Consider the following 26889-nt stretch of genomic DNA (forward strand, 5'->3'; position numbering starts at 1 on the left):
TTATTTCCACTACCGGCTTACTTTTATAGCTGTCTGGAAATCTTCTTTTTTCTCTTTTCATTTAACATTTGTCCTAGGGTTATAATTTAAAAGTTTAACTAACTACATTTTATGTTCAAATGTATAGTAACACATTTTGTCAGCACCTTGTAATGAAAGAGTTATTTTTTCTTTCATCCTTTTTGTTATTGGTCTCATAATTTTACAATTATTTATGTTATTGATCAATAATTTCTTGCTGCCAATTATGTTTAAGACAGTCAACAATTATTCATAGCTATTAAAGATAAGAAGAGTCTCTTTAAAAAACCTGCATTTATCCATTTCTGGGAATCAGGCTCTCTCTCTCTCTCTCTCTCTCTCTCTCTCTCTCTCTCTCTCTCTCTCTCTCTCTCTCTCTGGTAGGTATTACGTTCCTTTTGCCTCAAGAAATTTCTTTAAGGTGTCTTGTAATGAAGGTTTAATTTATGAATACTCTCTGGTTTTGCTCATCTGAAAAAGTCTGTACGTGTTTTTTTTTTTTTTTAATTTTTGAAATGCAATTGGCTGGGTATATAATTCCGCCTTGACAATTTTCTTTCTCTTCCAGCACATTAAGGGCACCGTGACATCTCCTTCTGGCCTGTAGGATTTGTGATGGAGAGTCTGCTCTGTAAAAATGTTTGTAACTTTGGCAGACAGTGATTTAGATACAAGGGATTTAGAATTTGCTTTTTTCTCAACTTATATTTATCTGGCTTGATGTTAACTACCTTTCTTGAATTTGCATTTCTGTATTTTCATTATATTTGGAAAATTTCTATATGCTATCTCTTTAAATATCTCTTCTGGCCCATTCAGTCTCTTCTCTCCGGGTTTGCAATGAACATAAATGACACCTTTTTTATATGTTCCATGGCTTATGGGTGCTCTATTACCCTCACCCCCAATTCCCACCCACATGCATCATCCTTTTTTCCCATAGGTGTTTAAATATGCGAAATTTTTATTGAATAATCTTCAGGTTTATTGATATTTTGTTCAGCTATGTTGCATTTACTGATGAACTTGTCAAAAGGATTCTTCTTCTCCATTACCATGTGTCTTTTAATTCCCCATGTGGTAGGCAGAGTGATGGTCCCTAAAGACCCGCATCTTAATCAATGGCACTTACAAATATAGTGCCTTACATGGTATCTTATTCTGCTCAGGCTGCTATGAAACTGGGTGCAGCAGAAACAACAGAAATTTATTTTTAACAATTCTGGTGGCAGGGAAGTCCAAGATCAAGTCACTGGCAGACTCAGTCTGTCGTGAGGACATGCGTCCTGGTTCATAGATGGGTGTCTTCTCACTGTGCCCTTACATGGTGGAAGGGAAAAAACAGCTCTGTGGGCTCTTCTTAAAAGGGGCACTCATCCCAGTCACGAGGCTTTCACTCTTGTGACATAATTCCCCCTCAAAAGCCCCACTTTCTAACACCATCGGACTGGGATTTAAATTTCCATGTATAAATTTGGGGGGAGGACGAAAACATTTAAGCTGTTCTATAGCACACAGTACATGGGGATTCACTTTGCAGATGCAATTGAAGCTGTTAATAAACTGAATTTAAGACAGAAAGATTAACCTGGATTGTCTTGGTGGGTCCCGTATAATCACAAGGGTCCTTCAATGAGGAAGGGAGGTAGAAGACTCAGAGAGATGCAATATCAGAAACCTCGACTGGCCACTGCAGCTTTGGAAGGATGAGGGGCCGTGGAGCAAAGGAATGCAGTCAGCCCCCAGAAGCTGTGAAGGACAGGAACACATATTCTTTCCCTAGAGCCTCCAGAAAGGAACGTGATCCTTCTAACAGCTTGATTTTAGCCCAGTGAGATCCATGGTGGATCTGACTTCCAGAACTGTAAAATAATACATTTGTGTTCTTATGCATGTACAACTTTATAATAATTTGTTGCAACGGTGAGAGGTAACAAATACACATTTCATTTCCATTTGACTCTTCTTTTTTGTACCTGTCTTCTAAAATGCCCTGTGTGTTCATGCATGATTTCTGCCTTTTCCACTATAAACATATTATTCATAGTTACTTTGATTTTTCTTACTGATAGTTCCGATGCTATTAATATATCACCTCTGTGTCAGATTCTGTTGATTGCTTTTCCCATTGGAAATATTTTTAATCTTTTAATTTTGATCGATCGATGTTCATAGCGTATATACGAGTATATTAGAGACGATGTGGTAGGTGTTATTTATATCTGGAGATAGGCATGCCTGTTTCCTTATTTTCGTTATGCTATCACTGCTGTAGGGCACAGGCACTGAACAAGCAGAGTCAGGAGTCCATGTGGGTTTGGAACGTGCTGCGTCCACGCCTGCCTCCAGTGTGCTGGTCGCTTCAAATCCCCCAGGTCTTACCTTGTGCTTAGGCTCTGAGCCATTTCCAGAGGGTCTCAGCTTAGTGTGTTCCTCCAACAACATCCTTCGGTCTTGCCTCTTCCCTTAGGCCAGAATCTAGTTGCTTGTTCGTCGCCCTCCTCCAGCAACAGACATTCCTGGGTACTTGGTGCTCGTTACGTTCCACAGCTTACGGACACCCCGTTTACGTCACCTCCCCCACCCCCACCCCACGCACGTTCCTCTGGCTCTGGGTCAGAGGGGTTCTATTTTCCTGGTTCAACCTCTGCTTTCGTTCCTATGTCCCCTGGCTCAGGGGTAGGGCTTTTTAAGTGTCCCTGCTTTGCCCCTGATGATGGAAGATCTCCAATTGTTTGGGTCCAGGATGGTTTCTGCACCCCCCTCCCCCCCCCCCCCGCCCCAGAGCAGAGGCCACCTTTAACCTTTCTGCTGGTCCAGTGAGTCCTCATGTGTATGGACTTGGGGTTTGTTGCCTTTCCCCCAGAGACTGAGCTTCTGCTCCTTGGGACATAAGTGACTGGGTGGTGATTCATGCCTTCCCTGCGGTAACACCTGCAACGTTGTCTTAGTCAGCTTGGGCTTCCATCACTAATGACCAAGGGCTGCGGGCTTAAGCGAGAGAAATGTATTTCTCATGCTTCTGCAGCTGGAGAGCTTAAGGTCAAGGCTCTGTCAGACCCAGCGCTGGTGAGACCCTGCTCCTGGTCTCCAGACAGCTGTCGTCTCATAGCTCCCTCCCATGGCAGAGAGAAAGGAAATCTCCCATCTCATGAGGCCAGAAGCCCATGTGTGAAGGCTCTGCCCTCCTGGCCTGATTACCTCCCAAAGTTCCCCTTAATAGCATCCCATTTTGTTAGTGTTTCAACTTACAAATGTTGGGGGCACACAGACTTTCAGTCCATAAAAACCACCCTCCAGAACTGCGATGAAAGGATTCTTTCCTCTTTTTCATTGTTCCCCGTCTTTCTCATGGGCACACAGTGGGTCCGTGGGGAAATGCCTACAATCAGACATCAGCGTCCCTTAGGTGCATAGCCCAGAGGTGTCTTAAGTCTCACTCCATCCCACACTCACCTCTGAGGCAGGTTAATACACATTTTAGCTGAATTCTTCCTCCTCATACGGAGGCCTTGCAGCTCAACTTCCTCTGGAGGTGAGCACTCAAGTCTCATTTCTCCCTCAAGGCTCTGCTTTCCTTACATGTTGGTGACCGCCTTCTGGCCTTGGCTTCATGAGAGGCTGAAGGAAATTCATGATTCTGTTTATTATTCACCTTTTTCTTTTTCTTATTGTAGGGGCAATATTCCTTCCACTTTTTTACATCCTAGACAGGATCCAAGAGTCTATTTGATTGATAATGTTCAAATGTAGCTGTCCAAAGCCTGTATTCTAGAAATAAATTTTGACTGAATGCCTTAAAGAAAATGGTACACCATCATCTGGCATTGAGTCTTGTTTGGGGATAGTATGGTATCAGGATGATTTTCTTTCCCCGTTAAGTCACTTAATCGTTTGACTAGAAAAAATTTTTCTCTATTATTAAAGTCCAAATAACTTTACTAGCATATGCTAGTATACTATTATTCTAAAATATGCTGGTACACTGTATTGTGTGATATGCTATAATACAACGTAACATATAATAATATATCAAACAATATAGCATACAATAGAGAAGGAAAACTCTGATTCCAAAAAACCTCCGCTGCCTTGCGGCATACCTCTTCAGGGGAAAGGCTAGGGGAGTAAACCCCAACAGAAAATCCGGAGCCGGAGTCCCTAAGGCGGTTTGACGTTGTAGTCAACACCGGCAACTCCTGCGGCGCACCTGAAGCCAAGCTGTATTGACTCCGTCTTTCCCTTGGATCCTTCAGCTGCGAAGAGAGGGGGGGTCTGCTGCATGGGCAACAGCAGACCCTCCATATCACCCTGCCCAGGCTCTGTAGCTTCAGCTTCACTGGAGAGGACACTCCAGCGTCATCGCAAGATGTCGATTCAACACGGGAGGAGACAGATACCATGTCACCCCCGAGTCGGACTGCACAGCCATTCTCGGCGGTGCAGATAGACTCTCAAGAAGCTACACCATCGTCTCTCGAGACGGACGGCTGCTGACGACGCATAGCATACAGTGTAGTTTACTATATAATACATATGTACATATTTATTATACAATACATAAATAGCATACAGTATAGCATACTGTAGAATCTGTGGTCATTTTCTTCTGGTGCATTGATGTGCGCTGTTAATAGTGACATTATTGTCTTCCGTTGTTTTAGTTCTCTTTTAAGATTTGCAAGTCTCCTGTGGCTCATTTCTCTAACACCATTGATCAGTTTTATTATTTTCATTTTTATTTTTATAACACGGCTCTTCACAGGAAAGTTTGTTGACGCCACATCCGGAGGAAAGATTTGCTCTTCTTTCTGATCATGTTTAACAACATGGTCATGCGTGGGTGCTGCATCTAACCCTTTTTGTCGTTTATTGTAGGAAAATTAATATAGAGACATTAGTAAGCAGTTCTGCAGGGCAAGAGGCAGTGTGGCCTTGCAGATTGTGACCATTTTCTCAGTTGTCATAGAGATGAACTATTGTTTTTAAAGATGTGACTTTCCTCCTGTGTGGAATCTAATGAACAAAATTAACCAACGAGAAAACAGGCGGACTGATCGCGGGAGAGCAGGTGAGAGCGGTCAGGGCTGGGAGAGGCTGGAGAGACCGGGCCAAAAGGGAAGAAAGAGAAGAACCCATGCGCAGGGACTGCAGGGCGGGGCTCGCCTGAGGGTGGGGGTGGGGGAGGTGGACGCCAGTGTAGGGGGGTCCGTGATGACGGCTGGGGACTCGGGGTGCTGAGCACACAATACGGTGCGTGGATGACGTGCTGTAGAACTGGGGAAACCCGTATCATTTTGTTCCCCAAGTCGCCCTAAGAGATAAACCGTTGGAAGGCTGCGCGCTTCTGCCTGCGCTCGCTCAGAGGCCTCGGTCACAGGCCCCGCGCGCTTCGTGTCTCTCCGGCCGTGGAGAGAGTCGTCCTCGCTTTCCGCGGCCACTCGTAGGCTTCGTTCTCCTTTGCGCTGTCACGTTGGGGCCCTGCACACGCGAGTCCCCGTCCCTCGCGGCAGTTCTGCAGCGGGCAGGGCGTGCTCACCCTGCAGGTGCCCCGCGGGCGGACAGCCCTGCCACCGGCCGCCCCGGGCTCCCCTCTGCCTGCAGGTCAGGCCTCCTCGGTCCCAGTGCGCAGGGCGTTGCTGTGTCTCCCCGCCCCGGGCCCACGGTCCTCGTGATCTCGAGCGCAGTTTCACGGCGTCTGTCATTCGTTTTCTGTTTTCTGATCGGCTGAGCGCGTCTTTTCTGGATGGTTCTTGCTGCTTTTCCTTCCCGCCTTATGTGTTTTCCTGTGAAAAGGTAGAACAATTCTGAAGTAAGGTATCTCAAGTTTTTCTTTTTTTTTTTTTTTGCTCGAAGCTACTAATATTTTCCTAATTGTTGGGGTAGTTTTTGCATATAGATTGGTATATGGTGATTGATTGATGGTTCAGTGTTTCTCAAAACTGATATCACCAAGCAAACTTTTAATTACTATTCTCTCCTGGATGCTATGCTTTAAAATATGTTGATTACTAAAATGACTGCATTTATGAAATAATTGTTCATTGTCAAAGAGACATTTATAATTTCCAATTAAAGTTGCCAATTAGCATGAATATAATGAATTACTCTCATTGAATTAGCCTAGTACTAGATAAAACAAAGGATGAAGAAATTTTAATTAGTCTCTGAAATCTTAATGCTGATAAATTCACATTCCCTTCTGGCTCTCTAAAATGTTGGAAACGTATTTAAGACACCAATTACAATCAACATGGGAGGATTCTGAAGTGTCCAGAAAATTGTGTTGAGAAATAACTTTTGAACTTTCTTTTTCTCTTAAAAGGAAGTTTAATTGCTTTGTAGTTTATTTAAATCTTTTAACCCAATTCTGCATAATAAAGATGAAACTATCTGAATTTTTATATGATGATTTTATGATTATGAAGTTAAAATGGCAAGTGCCCATGTTTAGATATCTCGCTCATTAAGTAAACTTTCTCACGAGCCAATAGCCTATGTCGCCATATGACCAGAAATGTCCAACCTTTCAGAAACCAGCTGTTTGCTTTTCCTTTGGCAATATTTTTCTTATGTATGAGGAAACTATGATTAACTAATTGGTTTTGTGTTTGTAATTTATTATCAACTAATTGAAACATGCAATGGTATCCTAAAAGCAACAAAATGAAATTGATATAGTCACTATTCAAATTAAGCAATAAAACATTACTAATATAGTTAAAAACACCTGTGCTTATCCAGAATTGAATATTTCTCCTTGTTCTGGGTGAACTAATTTAGGCCTCATTATTTCTTTATATTTATTTCTATTCTTTAAATAGATATGTGTGTGTGTGTGTGTGTGTACATATACACATCTATGTAACCTTGAGGAATATACAGAGCTTTTAATGTTTCAGTTTTATGCAAATATACTATATGTATTTTTTAACCCTGAATTTTTTGTTAATACTAGAGTTGTGCAAGTCATCCCTGTTAAAAAACATATCACATTAGTTCATGAATTTTCAATGCAATATACTCTCTTACTTTATGGAAAAGCAAAATATAGCCTTTCATGGACATCTTGATAAAAATCTGTGTTCTTACAATCAATGCTAATATGAACATATTGTGTGTGTGTGTGTGTGTATCCTTGATCAGATTTAGTTGTCCACTTCAGACTGGTATATAAATATTAGATGTAAGTTCTATGTCAGAAATGTGATCTGCCAATATGTTTTCCTTGTCTGTGTCTTGTCTATTCATTCTTTTAGTGGTCTCTTTTACAGAACAAACATTTACAATTCTGATAAAGGATAATTTATATATATTTACATTTAATTTATGGTTTGTATTTATGGTGTCATGTTTAAAAACTATTACCCAGGGTCAAAAAATATCTTTCTACATTTCTCTTAGAAATTGTGTAGTTTTTTATTTTGGAATAATTTCCCTTTAAACTGTGTTATTCCCTTAACGGACACGTGAACTTTGTTTATATCAAGTAAACCCTTTCTGTTTAATTAAACATAGAAACAAAGTAAAGGGCAGATTCTTTTTTAAGTTGAGAACAATCAAAAATTGAAAGATACTTAAAAATAATTGTGCTTGTTTGTTACTCTTTCTTAGAAGAACCTAAGGTTGTTGAACTGTGTTGTGGCTCCTATGATGTTAATCATCACCTAAGTCACTTGCTTTGCTGTGTAAACTCTGGGCAGCTCACTGCGTTCATTGTGCTTTATTTAAATAGTTATGAGCAATGGGCCAAAGCCCTAGCGATTCTATCCTGGGAAATTAAATGAAAGTGAAGTATCTTTAAAACATCTGACAATAATTCAATCAAACACACCGAGCTCAGCCTTTGTAAGGAACGAAGCTGCTTGCTCACGGTCAGAGTAAAATGATGGGTCTACCTCCCACGTCTTCAGAAGAAACCCTGGCACTAATGAGAGCATTCACATGGCACGCGCTCCATCAGAGCTTCAACATCTAATTTTTCTGTATTTTTTGGCAAGAAACAATGGCACAAAATAATAGTTCTCAGACCATCTCAAAGGCTTTAGTTAATTAACTTAGTTTTCTCCACGTAGAGTACAATCGATGCTGCAACTGGTACCCCCGTCTCAGTGAACGACAGGCGGGTGGAGAGGTGCGCTCCCCGCTGTAATATACAAACGCCACGCACGTTTCCCACCGACTCATTCCTTGCTCCCTTTTGAACGACCAGTGTTGCTGGCACCTCTTCCCACAGGACACTTGGAAATGCTCTTCACCTGCCTTCTAATGGCATCGAAGTGTTTTCATTTCCTTCTTTGCAATCGAGTACTTACTCTGCAGAAGACTCATTTTCAACTGAAATGCCACATTCAGAGAAGCGTTTTCATGCAATTATGAACAAATAGCTGGAAAAGAATAGCAGCACTTACACTATGTTTTTCAAGGTCTCTCTCTGTACCAATATATGAACAGGAGAATGATAGAATGGCAGAGAGCAGGGCCTCAGAGGCCTTCAGATTTCCTTCTTTTGTTTGATAAAAGATGAAACACAGGCCGCAGGAGCAAAGCCATTTCCTGAAGTGAGTCACCTGCATCTGTAAACAGATATCTCAAGTCATTATTTTGTTTTGTTTTGCCCCGACATACCGGTCTCCCATGATTCCCAGCGGATGAGAAATCGTTGGCACGGCTCATCACAGGTGTGCCCTGGAGGGGAATGTCTACTAAAAATGTAAGAGGTTGTCAGTAGAGACTAGACCTTCGGTTTTTGAAGCTAGAATATTGCCAGTTAAAAACTTGTAGGCAGTTTATGACTTTTTCGTCAGGGAATGGTATTGTACTTCAGGGTAGATTCCTCCTTGTCCTGGGGAGATGGAACTGAATAGTGCCTGTCTGCTGGGTACAGCAGTCCCCCTCATCCATAAGGGATACAATGGGAGTGGAGGAGACAGTGTGAACTGGAGATGAAAACCTGAAAGGGTTCAAGCTCTAGATTTTTGCAAACCTAATGCTTCAACAAAAATATATCTTCTGACCATGGGCTGAAGCCCGAGATGGTGGTCTTCACGACAACATCTGGTCTGGGGTCTCGTCATATGTTCAGAATCCTCCTTGAGGACGGGGTTCCAGTTTTGTCAGTCCTGGAATTCCTGACCTGATCTGATCTGGGGATCCTCTGTTAGCATCCCTTCCCTGGGGCTTGGACTGGGCAGGGGGCACCAGGGGACTGGGCTCATCCTCAGGGGTCCAGGGTCTACACATTTCTAACTCCTCCTCAGTCCTGAAGACCCTGTGGCCCTTATTTCACGTGTGAGTGGGAGATGGGGTAGGGAGTGCACACTGTGGGGATGCTTGCCCTGAGCTATAGACCTAACTCCTAAAACTTGTACCTCCAGCCCCAAACCTGACCTTCAGAGGCCAGTGGTCACCTCCATCATTCTCTTTGCATTTCCGCTGGGTCTTCTCTCTCCCAGGGAAATGAACTCACAATCCCCTATCCCAGGCTTTACAAACGGCCGGAGAGGTCTCACGCGTGATACCAGATGGCATTAGGAGGAATTCAGACTCAACGCGCTGCATGGACCCCGGTCACATGGAGAAAGCGGCCATTCTCTCCTGACTCCCCTGCCGGTCCTGATCACACCTGGGGACCGGACGTCCCGCTGGTGCACCCGCGCTCACAAAAGCACCCCGCACACGAGCCTTCGCTCTTTCGCCCAGTATCTGCCCGACTCAGGCTTCCACGGGCCGGAGTGGAGGTGGGACTCAACGGCTTCCCTTCTGTTTCGGTGGGTTTTGTGTTTCCCTTCTCCTGAGAGCGCTTTTACCTTTCAGTCCGCGCTGTAACGTTTCCTTCTGAAATGTTTCCCTGGAATAAATGAACTCAATTTGAAGATACGTCATGAGATCACAGGCTGTTCGCTGAGACAAAGAGCCATGTGCGTGGTGAGGACCCGCCTCGTCCCGGGCCTGCTCGGGCTCCCCGCTTCAGTCCCGCGCTCACCCGTGCCCCCGCCCGCACTGGCCGCAGGGCCCCGTGTCTGTCACCCTGCTCGGACCAGAGCCACTGTGAGTCACCACACCAGCGTCTCCCGCGTATCTGTAATTCTTAGAGAAGGAACCTGGTCATACCTCCCTCAAGGAGGAGCCTTCCCTGACCCCACCCTAGAGGCCCGGCTCCCCAGCTCCGTGGCCCCCTTGGGCCTCGGACCTTGTTTCATCTGCGCGTTTCCACTCCACACTGCGACGGACCGTTGACATGCCCACTCCTCACCCAGCTGCATGCTCCTGAGGGAGGGGACTCCTCTGTCCCGAGTCCTTCTCCAAGGGCCTGGACAGAGCAGGCACAGAATCCCACTCTGTTCTTTACGGATGTCCCTTCCTAGGATCATGCCATTGGACAGCCATGAGGCATTGGCACACGATTAAGAATACTGAGAAATATCGATATTCAATCTACGAGAAGATAGATGTGTAGAAAGAGGAGTTGATGGGGAAAACATTGGAAAGTTAATAAGCATATAAACTTTATTTACACCCACACTGGGAAACAAGAAACTGTAAGATTGGTTTAAAATTGCACATTAATAATCTCTGTACACAGAAGAAACATTAAAATAAGAGGCTATGGTCCATCTGAAAATAAACGCTCTTTTCAATATACTCAGCATTCATGAAAGCTCTGAAGGGTATGACTGAACAAACCAAAGCAAACAAGAAATAAACAGGTCGGGGTGGAGAGACCTTGACCTTGGATAGCTAATCTTTCTTCTCTGAACTGAGGATAATTTGTCACTTTGGCGCCCCTGAAATCTGTCCGCTTGAGAAGTGCTTCCTTCCCAGAGTAAGAGTATCGGGCAGACAGACAGCAGAGCCACACCTAACGTGCAATTCTCTGTCCCTCTTTGCGCCTGGACATTTACACCGCATCTGCTTTCCTGTCCCTAGGTCTTCTTCTTCCTGCCCTCTTAGCAGTAACTATAGATACATGCAGTTTCTCTGGCACTGGCTGCAACAGCTTCCTCCTTGAAATTTCAGTGCCTTGAACAAAGATTAATTTATTGCAGAAATCCACATGAGAAAAGATCAGAGAATTTTTATGTCACTCATATGACTAAATAGAAAAATATTTGAGATTTATCTGAGGACACGGGATGCACATTGAAGGATGAGATAATCCAATCTTATTTTTAAAGAACTGTAGGTTGTTTGCTCTCTTTCCAGTTATGTTTTAGGCTAGAGAATGGGGGGGGGGGGCTTTCATTCCCACAAGTACGCTCTTTAATGAAAATTTCCCATAGGTCTAAGTGTTTTCTTTTTAAATATTATTTTAGGGTGGTTATTTTTAAAAGCATGGCATGGTTAACTGAATGTTCACAAATTCAGACAGAAAATCAACTAGGGATATAGGGTTTACAAATGTAGGTTACCTTTTTCAATATTTCTTCTTCAATTTTTGATTCTCATTTTAAATTTCTCTGTCCCTGAGTTCTCTCATCAAAGTAACAGGTGACACTTTAAATATCTAATCCTAATATTTGTAAGTTGGTAATTGTTTTTCTAGTTCAATCAAGATACAAATAGTGCATGTGATACAGAATAGCTTTGGTGATAACAATCATTATTTCTTTTAACTTTTCCACAAGGTCTTTATGAAAATTTAAAACTTAAAATTACATGCAAATTTTAGTGGTATATCGCCCAGTTAACTGGCTACATACTGGTCACTGATAAAATACAAAATAACTTCCCAAGACCCTTGGACATTAAATTTGATAATTCTAGGGGCAAGATAAAAAGATGCAAAAAGGAGCATATAGTTTAATGTCTCTGAGGCAGCGAGAAAGCTCCTTCTGCTAATGAAGACATCAATAATCACGGTGGCTTATGTGGGTAAAACACTTACTCTCAGGGAGAAGAAGAATTTCAAAAAAGGTCCCCTACTTCTTTCTTATTACTGTGAGCTTAGTATATGGAGAATGTTACTCTAGATGCAAAAATATTGCATGTTTTTTATATGGGAGCAATAAGTATGATTCGTTTTTATTACAGAATTATTAGATCAAGATATGGGAACTTGAATTGTGTTTTAAGAAATATATGAATTAATTTTAAGTTGAAGTATTAGGCTAAAAGTACAGAATGAGCAAAATAATCTAATCCGCAATCAACATTATAAAAAAAAATTAAGGTGTTATCAAATTGGGAAAACACATAATGACAAAAGGCTATTGGGAATCCATCATTTTAAATGAAAAGTTGACATCTTCATACATTTGAGAAAATACCCACACATTCACTTGGAGATTACATTATCCAGCGTACATCAAGCGTACCTCAGAGAAATATTTGTGGATTGAATGGGCAGAATGCTTTGTGGATTCATTTCAGCACCCCTCTTCACCAAATTAAATCTTAACTAACCATCTCCCAAGCTCAGCCATCCACAATCACGATTTGAAAAGACTGGCACCAACAGGTGTAATGAAAGTCATCTGAGAAATGCGGGGTGACCCTCCAAACCAGATTCCAAGGTGAAGAGAAGCAACCCCTTGGTGTTTGCATTCCAGAAGGTGTCATTTTGTGGCTGAAGGTGCATTGCTCTCCTGGTGTTAATTTTCCAGATCTCTAGCCTTTCATATTCTATCTGATCAAATATAAATACATTTCTATAACGAGATTGCTAGGAACTTGCTGAAGATTGACCCGTGACCTTCATTTCTGAAAAATGGATATGCTTGATTGCGCCGCCCTGATACAGAGCATGTTCAATTAATGCTTACATTATAAAGAATGCGCCAACAACACAGAGGGAAATTAAGCCCTTTTCACTGTCTGTCTGCATCTGAGCACTCATAAATTGAAATAAGTGTGAACGTGCTGTCCTCAATCAATTTCAGCGCCCGTCCCTGACCTGATTATGTTATGCGTATCAATATACATTCCCTTAATTAAATGCGGTTCAGCGAGCATTAATGGTATTAAAAAGAGGGAACGAGACCAGAGGCTCCCATCCCTGCCCATCATGCTGTTGGGAAAGACAATAGAGAGATGGGCGGGAAGGAACGCTGGCAGAAGAGAAAGCTGCTGTGTCAATTATCATAATTATGTCCTAGGCAGAGTGATTTCAGAGCAAGATGCTACGAACGTCATTCGTTTTTCCTCGGCGATCTCCAGCGAGGTCCGAGGGCTGCAGACGAAGGCAGAGCCACACCGGCATTGTGAGAAATCTGGTCCGGTTCTCGGTGTGCCCATGATTCCTCTACGGGTTACGCTGACATCGCTGCAGACATTTCCAAGCCTTTTCCGACCCCCGATTTGAGCAACATCAGCTCCTTTATGAGACTCAGCCTTCTTTCTAAAACATAAAAAGAAAAACAGTTGCTCTCTCCCTGGGCTGTTAGGCAGCTCCCGTATGCACCTCTCCTCCCTGGTGGCTGTCCCCTTTCCCTCTCCCCGTCTCCTCTGCCCTCCCCAGAGAACCACCCTCTTCCAGGAGGCTGCACGCTGCAGGGAACCGGTGGTTTCCTGGGTGACTTTCCCTAGTCAGACTCTTGGAAATGGTGGGCCCTCCAATGGGTGTTGCTTTCATCCTGTGATGTTCTGGAAATAATGTTAGAAACTGCTAATTAAAGGTTCTCACAGTGATAGCTTTTTACTTCCTTTACTCTGGAGCCTAGGAGAGCAAGATTTGATGGCAGAGGAGGCGCAGACTGACTCAGAAGGAGGTAGGAGGAGACAAGCAGAATCTAACTTCTCGTGCTGGGTTATAGTCAGTCCGAACAAGATAATTCTGCAGCCCCAATTGATGCAGTTGCCTGTGGAGTGTGTAGCCTTTGAAAACTGTATGAAATAAAGAGCTAGTATGTCTGACGGCAAGTTTCCACGCGTAGGTAATGTTAGCATGGGTAGCTCGCTAGTTATCAATAAAGAAAGGGAGCAACTGAAATGAGGTATTAAGCCTAATTAACCAGGGAGCTGGGTCGAACGTTAAGCCTGATGCACTAGGGAGCTGAAGCATCCTCGGGCTTCCCAGTGAGCAGCCACATTGCCCTGCAAAAGGGTGAACATCCTCTATTTCCTCTTTCGAGCAGAAAAGATCTGCTGTCCAATCTCCCCCGAGAGAAAATGGTCACAGGAGCCAAGATCACAGGGGGGAGAGGGGAGGCATAAAACACCAGAGCAAGTTCCTTTGCCAAGTGCACGCTCAGTGGAAACCAAGACGGCATGGGAGGCACGCACGGGGCGAGGTGAGCCATGAACAGTAGAAACCAGGTGGTGAAGCAGAACTTGGGGACGTGCAGAAGTCAAAATGGTGACATAAACGGGCAGAGTTGAACCTGGGAAAATCTGGGAGAAAGATCAGATTGGATACGGGCGTGGAAACCTGGAAGCTACAGAAAGGGGGTTGGCTCGAGGGAGGGCCCAGCACAAAGCCAGGAGAAACCCAGCAAGTGTGTTGAAGAGCTTGCATTACAAGCCCGCTGCTTCCGGAAAACCACAAAAATATGTGGAGGATTATTAAGGATGTCAGTGTGGTTGCTACTAGCGCCTGCTCGCTCTCTACATCTCCAAGGGGGTGTATTATTTCACTTCACCCCAATAAATCTTGCTCCTACACTTAAATGTCTCCCACATGTGTGCCCTTTGAAACTCCTTTCTTGTGGCACCACAAGATCAGCAACAGTAAGACTTACAGAAAGAATTGATTACATGTTAGCCTTCAGAAAATTAGCCAGACTATTCATGAGTACAAAAAAAAAAAAGACGGAACCTTCTTCTACTGACTCCTGAGGGTTAAGTCTTAAGACAGAGAATTAGATGCTAATTGAGCTTCCACTTGACACCAGAAGCCTGCTGGCTGGCATTGCTCCTGAATGGGCCCTGAGAGACCAGATATCCGGGAGCTGAGCAAAGCACCTGGTCACTCGGTGCTGATACCTTTTAAGAAGAACGTCCTAGTGCTACCGGGTGCTCCAGAATCAGGCCTTTTCTTTCCCTTAGAGAAACTCTGAATTGAAGGAAACCCGTATTTTTGGTGAAATAAAGAACTGATTTTAACTAAATTAGTTTTAGTTGACCGTGGAGGGGCTATTCTAGATTTTTGTCTCGCTCCTTTATCTGTTTCTGATAATCGACACTGTGACAGGTCAGGCGGAGTACATAGGCACACCCACGCCTCTGCCTTTCCGGAAGCAACGTGTTTCTTTACGTGTTTTTAGTTTTCAGGACCTTCCTCTCTACTGGCTTTTAAACATACTCAGATCTCCTCAAGCTTCAGAAACAACCGCGATGCACACCCAGAAGGAAAGGAGGAGAAAGAGCAAAAGAAGACACAGCCCCGAGGCGGACTCGTGTTAAGGTCTCTGTTTATCTGTAGTCCCTCCTCTTTCTCTCCACAGCCACGTGGCTCAAGATATTGGCCAAAGCTGTTCTCTCCACCTCTTCACAACCCACTTACACGGGAATCTACCTCCTGTGCCCACAATCCCACCAAAAATATTCTCACCAAGTCACGCAGTGGCCCTGTTGTTACACTTCAAGGACGACTTTTAACCTTGCTCTTCTGATCCTCAGCAGCACCCAATACTATCATTTTCACCTTCCGACCATCCTTGGCTCCCATGATGCCTCAGGCAACCATCTGGCTCATTCCCTTTTGGCTTCCTCTTCAATTTCCCTTACAGGCCTCGTGCCTGGGGCCTGCCTCTGAAGGTTAATGTTAAGATCCGAGTGTTCTCTCCTCCTTTTCACTTCCTGCATCATTTCGCAGGTGTCCACATTTTCAGTTATAAATTTTAGGCTAATGATCCCTAAATCTTTATTACTAGTCAAACTTTTTTTCTGAGAGCCAAATTTATTGGCAAAAAGCCTCTCTGGGTACCTGGAACCGGGCCTCTTATATCTGCCATATGAAATACGTGTCAGAAAATAAATGTGGCATCCTTACTTAAAAGAAGATCTCTGTCCCCCAGTGATTTTAGTTTAACTCAATTTTCAAAACCAGAAACCTCAGACTTAGTTAGGGCTTCTCCCGGCTGCCCACTCAGCGCTGAGTTCCATCATTGCCCTTCTCTGACGGTGGCTCTTCCTTTATATCATCACTTTTGCTTAATTACTTGGGGCAACACCACGTTGTTTTCCGTTAGCATTACTGCAAATGTGTTCTTTCTCGTTTTTCGGACTGCAGGCTTGCCCAGTGTGCATCCTCTGCAGCCAGCCTCTAAAGCGCTCATTTGTCTGCGTCACTTCCAGCCTCCTCTTGTCTCTCCTGAGGTGACTCCAGCCAAACAGCCAGCCACTTTCCTTTGCTTGCTTTCCAGCCATAATGAAGAATTATCTTACTTTAGGCCTTGGGATTCTGCCTAAAAGATAGTCTTCCTATAAAATGTCAAGATTACTCCCCCTCATTCTTCTGTGTAAATGGTGTTTCTTTCCTAAGAAGATATTAACATCTCCCAGTTCCCACCCCAACCTAATATAATAGCTCTTGCTATAATTTCCTTAATATTTCCTATATTTTATTATAAATCTTTGCCCAGTTGCCTATCAACTCTCATAAAAGGAGGATTACCAGTGATTATTTATAGGCAGGACTATATTTAGGGTTGAATAGAGCATTCACTCAAAGAAAAAAATGTAAAATTATTATGCATATATTTATGGACACAGAAAATATTTTAATAATATTCTGTAATGTTACGTGAAAAAAACAGGGTTCAATATTGCATGCCGACTATGTTCCAATTACTGATAACTAAGCTTTCTATAAAAAGAAAAAGGGACGTGGGACTTCTAAGATGATGAAACGCGGACGTCTAAAAATATGCTCCATCATAAAAACAACAAAAACTCTGCCAACAATAGTCTAAACGAACCTTTTGAGAACTCTGGAAATTAACCAACGCTTCACAAAGGTATGAGGAATGCTGATCGCAGAGAACATGCTGAGCTTTAGGAAGAACACTGTGTGGTGGCACCCTCTCTTGATCTACTCCCTTCAGTCTTTTTCTTATTGTGGGAGCAGCCACTGGAGGGGACAGACGGGGTTTGAAGCTCACGGAGAGTCCCATACTCAGCACAATTTTATCTGACCTATTCCAGAGCTTCTTGGACACACACACACACACACACACACACCCGCCCCGCAGTGTCGCTGACTCAGAGCTCGCTTTTTGGGAAGAGACTGACCCACAGATGTTTGTGGAACACGATCAGCAGCGACTGCTTCTCCGCCCTCCACCCTGAGGCTGCCGTGCCCACGGGCAGCGAGCGTGTGCCTTGCCCACAAGCGGAAGCGAAATGTCTGTCTATCGAGGTGACCGCAGAAGGCTCGGAAAAGCGGTGACTCTCAGAGTCAATAATCTCAGCAATGCTTCAGGAGACAAAATCAATCTACAAAAATCAGCGAACAACACAGAAGTAAAATTAACAAAACAATTCCATTAACAATAACATTGAAACTATGAAATGCAAAAGTATTTATACTTCTGTCCTGAAGACGACAAAACATGGTTGAGAGAAATTGAAGGTGACGTAAATGAATAAAGGCATCCTGTGTTCACAGAACAGAGGAAATAATAATGTTAATGGAATTCCTTCTCATATTTACATACAAAATAATAGACCAAAAGCCATTTTTCTTGGCCCATCAAAATACGTTTTATTTAAAAAGGAGTTTTGTTTAAACTACACGTAGTGGAATATATCGTCAGCAGGTAAGTCTTCTAACTATTTACAAGTGACTATCTCTGAGTGGCAGAATTAAAATAAAATTACATTTAAAAGTTTTTATTTTCTATTTTATGTTATAATTACTGTGCATGCATTATGTAAAAAACTAGTAAAATACTAAAATTTTTTCCTAAGTGAGCACTGATTACCCAGACTCTCCAATAATTTAGCTCATGCTGCTTCCCCCTGCTGAGTGGGCACTAACTTTAGAGAAGACCCTATCCTGCCCCCTCCTGAAGAGAAGGGCAAACAGGAGAAGGAAGGAAAAGTCCTCCCACGCTCTGTTGCGGCAGCGGTGGCGAGTGGACTGGGTGGGGGCCCAGTGTTTCCTTGCAGTTGGTTAGGGCCAGGGCTGTTGTTTCCTTCTGGGTCTTCCTTCTTTTTCTGTGGAGGTAACTGGGTGGTTTCCCCATCCTGCCCTTCGTTCCTAGGGATGTTGGTTTTCTGTGTGGTTCAAGTTGGGCCCAAGGTGGGACAGAGCAGCGGGAAGCTCCACAGACCTTTTTCTCCTTCGGCAGCCTCAGGCTTTTCCCACGTGGTTTCTCCGCGTGAGCATGGTTGGCTTAGTTCGTTGCTAAGTGGCCGCAGAGGAGTCAGCCTGCTTACCATGTGATTCAGGACATACAGAACTTCAAACGTCAACGCAGGCACTGCATCACCTCCGCTGACATAGCCTCAGGAATCACACCATATTCTAGTAGTTCATCTGCCCTGTTCTATTCGTCCAAGTAGGACGTAAGTTCAGATACAGAGAGAAAGGACACAGATCCCACCTCTCGATGAGAGGAGGGTCATGGTCATGCCACTGAGAAACTCAGGGAGTAGGATTTTTTACTGGACTGTCTTTGGAAAAAGCCATGCGCCACACGTGATAGCATGATATCGCCTCATTTTTCACATATGGTCTCACAGGCACCATCGTGGCGGCTGCTGGGTTGTCCTTTTGGAGCGTGAGGCTGACGGTCACAGTTACGCTGACTACATTAGACTTCTCGTCGTTATTTTAGTGGCATGTTGATGTGGCCGCCTCTCAGTATGTAATACAATTCCTGGTTCTATATTTGAGAGGGCAAACTCTCCAGATTGGGACCATTTGTAAACAAGCGGAGATGTTCCCATAAGTGTGCCAAGTCACATTGCTTGAAGGGGCACGTGAGGACCCTCAAAAGCAAGGTTAAGAGTGAATTCCAGGCTCTCTGGAGGGAGAGCTACATGAAACCATATCCTATCAGGTCACGTGTTTAACCTACAACTGAATATTTGCTCCTACCCCTGAAAATGATAGTCGGTACTATGTTTTATCACTTGTTGCGATCTAAGACGGAAATGTTGTAACCCAGTTTGGAGAATGCTTGCAGCTAAGGAAAGCGCTAAGCCTAGAAACACAGAGGAAGTAAAAGGGCCACAGGAAGTCTCCAAGCACAGCAAATTCTTCAAGGGAAGCTCGTCTGTAAATTAGGGGCTTAATTCTCTTGTAATGTATAATGCTAAAAGACGTAGGGGACATACATGATATGTGAACTGCTTATAATAATGACATAATTAGTTTACTACCAAGCCAGATTTATTTTACTCCCCTAATGAAAGCATTGTTAAATGGTACATTAATACATATTCTGTCTTCCTGTTTTGGAGTCACCAGTAAACTCTGTCATTGAGATGAGAAGTGCCCTGTAACTGATTTTGAAATATTCCAATTTTCAAAATGATGCCTATTTCCAAAGGTACAGAGTAAGGTTTTCATTGATTAAACAGTTTGGGTCTGAGCTTTCTGGCTGGGACTTCAGGGTTGGAGCTCATAGAATCTTGCAGAAGCCCAAGTACATATATTTTTTTTCATTCTGGAACTGCCTTATAATGTGCTGAGAGAATTACTAGCCTATAATGAAATGTAAATTAATTCCACTTTCTTTGAGGTTCAAATAAAGTTCAGTTTGACAAGTCTACTCAGAACTTGTTTTACTGGAATAAGCCTCACTCTGTAGGATAGATTCATACATTTTCCACATTTTGTTTTCATTATTAACAAAAATATCACTTCCCACTCTCTCCCACATGATCATGGGCTTAAGACACATTCCCAAAATAAACTAAGGTGACCAGCAAAATCAATAAGCCAATAAGTCTAAGGGAGCACCGATGCAGCTAGTTTGCTTCTGCGCCCATTTTACCACGGGGCTACCATCATCGTTCACGGTACTTTCTTTAACTTAAGAAGTTCCTCCAGCTGGTTGGCTGGTGAATTCGTGCCCAGCCTCCCTCCCTGTGTGCTTTCTTCACTGGACTGAGAGCAGAATAGAGCATCCCCATGAACTTGGAGAATGTACGGAGCTCTTGCAGGAATCTCTCAGATGCACAGCAAATACTCATGGGAGGCGTGGCAGAGAAAACATGTCAAATACAAATCTGTCAGGGAGAAGGCAGAAGGAGGCCGAGAAAACTCCACAATCTCCAGGTGTTAAAATTATCTTTCTTCCCCCAAACCAAATGCTTTTAAAATTCTTATCATTCTTATTCTTTCCCTCTAATTCCTTACCTGTCTTTAGGTTGAAAACCACACGTGGATGCCTTCAGAAAACTCCACTCTGAGTTCTTCTGTACACATGGCTTCCCCCATTTACTTCTAGTGGCATCAACACCTTCTTCTGTGGCTTTTGGTTATTTTATACTTAGGACCTCGTTCCTTGGAAAAGCCGAGAATGCACAGGACTTAATAATTTGTACAGGCAATTAAGACCACACATGCCTATGATTCTGATATTGCAATCTAAGTATTGTGCATGAGCAAAAAGCGTGATTTTTAAGAATATATAACTATAAGACAGACCTGCTTTCCTAAACACCATGCTCAGGCCCTAACTTACACAGCTAAAAGGAATTCAGAAAAAATGAATGGTGTTCCAATAAAAGAAATGCTACATATTTTAAAAGAAAATAACAAAACCATCATTTTTTAGAAAGAAACTGAGGTTTACGAGCGGATTTTTGTGAGAGATCCAGACATACCAGCCAGGTACCAGGAAGGACAGCTGCCAGGCTTCCCCTAACATGTGCAGACAGCGATGCTGTCAACTGTCGTGTGGAGTAGCATGAGATGCTTACGTGAGGCTTTGTTTTTGTTTGGGTTGCATCTGAAGTGTTGCTCCTGCCACGTGAACGAGCCATCACGGAATAACACGCGCGATCTGGTTTGCCCACAGATTAAGGTGGGCTTTTGTGTGCGTTTTAGCAGCACTTCTAACACTGCATTCGCCCCACTAGGGTCTCCGGGGACCTGTCACCAATGCTATGGGTGCAGATATGTAGGAAGGCGCCCGTTGGGATGGAGGTGGGCGCGTTACGGAGGCGGGGAAGGCCCAGGGTGCGCTGGCTGCAGGCTGGACGCCCGGGAACACCAGGGGTCCCGTTCCGGGCCAGCCCTGAGGACTGAGGCCACGGGGGCCCCGAGTGTGCCTGCAGCACGAGGCTGAAGGGTGGGCGCCGGGACAGTTCATGTCCCTGGGCCGGAGGACAGGGGCATCCCGGCTCCAGCAGGGAGAGCACATCTGCTCTGCCTCCGACTCTGTTTTCTTCTCGGGCCCTCAGCAGGTTAGAGGAGACCCGCTCACTTCAAGAGCGTGATCTTCTTTTCGTAGTCAACCGATTTAAATGCTAATCTCTCCCTGAAATCCCTCCCAGGTACACTTAGAAATAGTATTGTATCAGCTACCTGGGCACCCCTTGACCTGCTGAAGGTCATGCATAAAAGCCACCACCACAGGGCGGGGCAGACCTTAGACTCTGAGAGCCAGGACGGGACCCGCTGTGCTTAGCCACTTATTTACCCAGCTGGGCTTGGCGCGGGAACAGCGCGTCCGGGTCAAAGAAGCTACGTGGGTGAGGCCATCGGTCACTCGGCCATCAGTACACGTGTGTTCGCAGAAGTATTTTCTCCAACACAATCCACGTTTTCTTTTGTATGCCTTAAAGAGTTCAAAATTTTTGTATATATATATATATATTATATCGTCGTCGTCGGCAGCCGTCCGTCTCGAGAGACGATGGTGTAGCTTCTTAAGAGTCTATCTGCACCGCCGAGAATGGCTGTGCAGTCCGACTCGGGAGTGACACGGTATCTGTCTCCTCCCGTGTTGAATCGACATCTTGTGATGACGCTGGAGTGTCCTCTCCAGTGAAGCTGAAGCTACAGAGCCTGGGCAGGGTGATATGGAGGGTCTGCTGTTGCCCATGCAGCAGACCCCCCTCTCTTCGCAGCTGAAGGGTCCAAGGGAAAGACGGAGTCAATACAGCTTGGCTTCAGGTGCGCCGCAGGAGTTGCCGGTGTTGACTACAACGTCAAACCGCCTTAGGGACTCCGGCTCCGGATTTTCTGTCGGGGTTTACTCCCTTAGCCTTTCCCCTGAAGAGGTATGCCGCAAGGCAGCGGGGGTTTTTTGGAGTCAGAGTTTTCCTTCTCTGATGTGCCCTGACTGGAAGATCGAACCAGCGACACTTAGCTCGCAGGCCGACGCTCAATCCACTGAGCCAAACCAGCCAGGGTGATATATATATATGATACACACACACACACACACACACACATATCGAGGTAGTTTCCTGTTCTCCAGTCTCTCCCACTCCACCAACCATGCACTGTAATAACAGTCACAGTCCTGCCTGTTTTCTTCTCAGCGGTGTACAGTGACTGCTCCTGCTTGAGGTACTAGAGACTCACTCAGCCTGGCTCTCAGGTGGTTTCCTATGTGCGACTCTGTGCTTTTACTTGTTAGTTATTATCGATATTTTAAAACTTATCCTTCAATTATCCTTCATTTACTGGGCACCGATTCCATTGTGAGAAAATTACAAAACTAATTCGTGCACATAAAGGCTCACCGTAATTGTGAGAGAAGTCGGGGAACTACCTGTCGCACGCGGAAATGGGTGCCATCCTAGAGAAAACGTCGCGTGGGGCACTCAGGCAAAAGCACCTGGTCGAGTGGCAGAGGCCTTCTCGAGGGCACATACGAGGGGCGCTGCTAACCACAGTAGGAGCTTATCAAACACAGCAGGAGCCCACGGGCATTGGAGAAGGAACGACGAGACGGGGCGAAGCATGAAGGCATTGATCCGCGTGCCCAGTTCGGGGCCGCGCAGCACGACCGTGGAGTGTGTCCGGGGAGGAGCGTGCCGGAGTGAGTCTGTGGGGGAACGTGACAGGCAGAGACGGCGATGGAGCTCATGCTGAGAGCCACCAGTGGGATCTACGCTGAGGAATTCCGCGGCTGCGTTTGGTTTTATAAGATAAAGCAGGGAGTAGAATAGATAGGGTTAGAAAACACAAGAATTAAAAGCAGAGAGACTAGTCGTTAAAAAATCACTGAGAACACACAGGTGAAGGAGATGAGGAAGCAGCCCCCAATCGGGGCTGCTGATTTGTTAGAAAAGAGGAGAATATTCTGAGATAATTCTAAAATATTTTTATGAGAAATGATGACCATTCAAATATGGCACCTGAGAGAGAAGATGAAATGATTGATGATGGCTACTGTCTTTTTAGACTTGGTGAAAGGGTCAAAGACAAGGTCATTACCTAAGAGAAAGAGACCAGGAAAAAGAGTTGTTTGGGGATTAAAAGGAAATAAAATAATTCTGAGTGGGACGTCTTACATTTTAAATGTCTTCATAGCTAATAGATCATATATCGAGCCAGAAGCTGAAATTGTGACTTTCATACTCAGTTGACTCCCTTGATTAGGGATGGGGATTCAAGAGGCATTACAATGGTAATAGATGACGCTGAAGGGGAGACTAATATTTCAGAAGAGATGATGAGGAATTAACAAAAGAAAATAGCCATGATTTCCAAAACTTGCAATCAATCAAGATGTTCTTCAGTTGGTAAACAGATTTTTCTAAGTGTGGTATATTCAGACAATGAACTATTATTCAGCAGTAAAAAGAACCAAACTATCAGGCCATGAAAATACATACATGAACCTTAAATACATATCACTAAGTGAAAGAAGCCGATCCATAAAGCCCCCATAGTGTATGGTTCCGGTTATATGACATTCTGGAGAAAGCAAAATTATGGAGACAGCAGATAAATCAGTAGTGACCAAGGGTTGCAGACGGGGAGTTTAAGGGCTTTAAAAACACTGTGTACAATACTGTAATGTCATCACACATGTGTCCAACGCCATAGGATGTAGGACACCAAGAGCGAGCCCTGCTGGGATCTATGACTGTGATGTGCTAATGTAGGTTCAGCACCTGCAGTAAGCGCACCCCCCCTGATTGGGGGTGTTGGTAAGGGGGAGGCCCTGGATGTGTGAAGGTGGAGGGCGTATGGGAAATCTCTGCACCTGCCCCTCAACTTTGCCGTGAACTTAAAACTGCTCTGAAAAATGAATTCTTAAAAAAGGACAAAAGAGAGAGCCTTCTGGAAGACCAACACTCAGGATGCATGCAGTCAAAGACTAGTCAACTTTGGAGAAAATCCAGAAAGGGTAGTGTTTAAGAAAAAAAAAACTTTTAATTAAAAATAATGAGTTTTTAATACGACTGAACCAACCAAAGCCATTAAGAGAGTGAATGACACAGATTTAGTAGACTGACCAAGAAGAATGTCCCTGGTGACATTTACCAGAATCTTCCTTATATTTATAGTACAGCGCTGAGGGCATAAACCTGATTGTAGTAATTCAGAAGGAAATGCGAAGTGAGAAAACGAGATTCCTCTTTCACAACGTTTTAGTGGTAAACTTAATGACAGAGACTCAACCCTAAGTGTGCACACGGCTGGTCAGGGGAGTGGACGCGCCTGCCATTTGTCACAGCAGAATACAGTGTGAGCGAGCATCGCCCGGACTTGTGCAATGTGGTGGACTGCGCAGCTGGGTGTATTGTAACAACGTGTACTGAGATAAAAAACCAGGGAATTAAAAGATTTGCATATACTATTTCTACTTTAAATATACGAAATTGAAGAACGTCTAAGACGGAGAAGAACTTCAGTTGTTTTTCCACATCTGACCATGGACATCAGTTCAGACGCAACCACCGTGTGAGGCTTCATTTAAAGTTATTGGAATCGGTGAGATCACTCAGTGAAAAGGTGTGCGTGGAGGACAGGGAAGTGGGGCCCGGTTAGAGGTCAGGTGGAGGAGCAGAATCCAGAAAAGGGGGCCGAGGTAAACGTGGAAGGAGAAGAATGTATCATCAAAAAAGCCCAAAGCTGAGTGGGTTTCAATGAGGCGCTGGCTAACTGAGTTTAAAGATGCCGATACACTGAATAGCTGAGGAGAGAGAGTATCCGCTACACTTGGTCATATGAAGGGCAAATGGCGACCCCAACAAAAGCAACTTTGGTGCAAATCCAAACCTTCTTCTTAGCTAACGGCACACGCTGGTGAGCGTGGCTTTAATGGTCTGCTCCCTTCAACAAGCCAGCTTTACTATTCCAGGGAACTTTTCCTAAGAAGATAAAAGTTGCAAATAACTTCACTGGTTAGTCTACAAATTTTCTGGAAAAATCCACCCATTCTTCCACAAAACAAAGAATGAGTTATACCCCGGGATTCCTTGAACTCTTTACCCCCAGACCGTGCCTCACTGTGCTCACCCTAAGAAGCCTCTGCGTCAGAAGGTCTGTCTAGGCTGCACAGGGTTAGCCAAGGACCCGACTTTGGGCCCCTACCCCCCACCCCCGGAGCTGCTGGGAAGACTGTGGAGGCGGGGCTCTGCCTTCCCACGCTTGGGTGGGAAACCAGCTTAGCTTTGTTTGACCAATAGGCAGTTTGGGGGAAATTTGAGGGAAAATGGTAAAAGGGATAGGAGGAAAAACCTGGATGGCTGGGTTGTAGAATAATGAAGGGGAAAAAGTAGAATCAATATATATATATATATGCCCTGGCTGCTGTGGCTCAGTGGATTGAGCGTCGGCCTGCGAACCAAGTGTCACTGGTTCGATTCCCAGTCAGGGCACATGACTATGTTGCACGTCAGGTCCCCAGTTGGGGGCGCGAGTGAGAGGCAACCACACAGTGATGTTTCTCCCTCTCTTTCTCCTTTCCCCTCTCTCTAAAAATAAATAAATAAACAAATAAATAAATAAAATTATTTTTAAAAATGTATGTATGATCTGGAATCATTACTTTATAAGCTTACTCGTGTAAGCTATTGTATAAGCTGTGAGTCTGTTTAGTTGACAGAGATGTAAAGTCAGGACAGGGATTGTTTTATTTAAAGTGAGGTGGAAAAACTAGAGTCTATGATTGTAAATATATAACGAAAGAATAATCTCGAGGAGAAAGGGAACAGAGGCCCTAACCCCAGAAAAGAGTCACAGAGCAGGTGAACGGGCTAGATCCAGGGGCACAGGTGCCAAGGTAAGCTGTAGAGACAGAAGAAAGATTTATTAGTACTCCAAGAAAAGGCAGGAAAGATGCTTACAGGTACAGACGAGTTACAGATTTTTTAAATTTAAAAATAAAGAGTTCTTTATTTCCCACCTTTCTCAAATAAGTTTAAGGCAAGGAATTAGTGAGGATAGGCTGTGGGGAAAATTAAGAAAGCCAAGAACTATACAAAAAAAAAAAAAATCACTTCTAAGGTGGTAAAGGCAAGCTAGGCACCAGTGAGAACATACGTGAGGTCTGTGATTAGATAATAAAATAAATTCAGGCTTATCATTCTGATAAGTGGTTTTGCAAAATAAGGAATATTTTCACTGTTGACAGTAATAGAAAGTCTGTTGAGGGGGCTGGAGTCTTTGGGCCATGACATCATGGAAGGCCCAGACGTCTTGAACAGCAGCGGCCACCACCATGCCCCCAGTTAATGTTGTCATAGATTTCACCACGAAACTGAGGGGCAGGTACAGAGACTTGGCGCACACCCACTAGCCTCACACACACACAGCTCCCCTTGTGGGCACCGTCCCCACTAGAGAGTACATTTGTCACAGCTGATGAACCCACACTGCCACGTCTTCGTCACCGAGACTCCACAGTTTACATTACGGTTCTCTCTTGGTGGTGGCCATTCTACGGGCTGGGACAAATGCATGATGGCATGTAGCCCCTGTCGTCACCCAGAAGAGTTCCACTGGCTTAAACATCCCCTGCTTTGCCTGTCCCTTCCTCCTTCACGCACCACTTCTGGCAACCA

This window comes from Furipterus horrens, unplaced genomic scaffold (genome assembly GCF_987537825.1).
Source record: "Furipterus horrens unplaced genomic scaffold, mFurHor1.1.pri manual_scaffold_6, whole genome shotgun sequence".
Classification (NCBI taxonomy): domain Eukaryota; kingdom Metazoa; phylum Chordata; class Mammalia; order Chiroptera; family Furipteridae; genus Furipterus; species Furipterus horrens.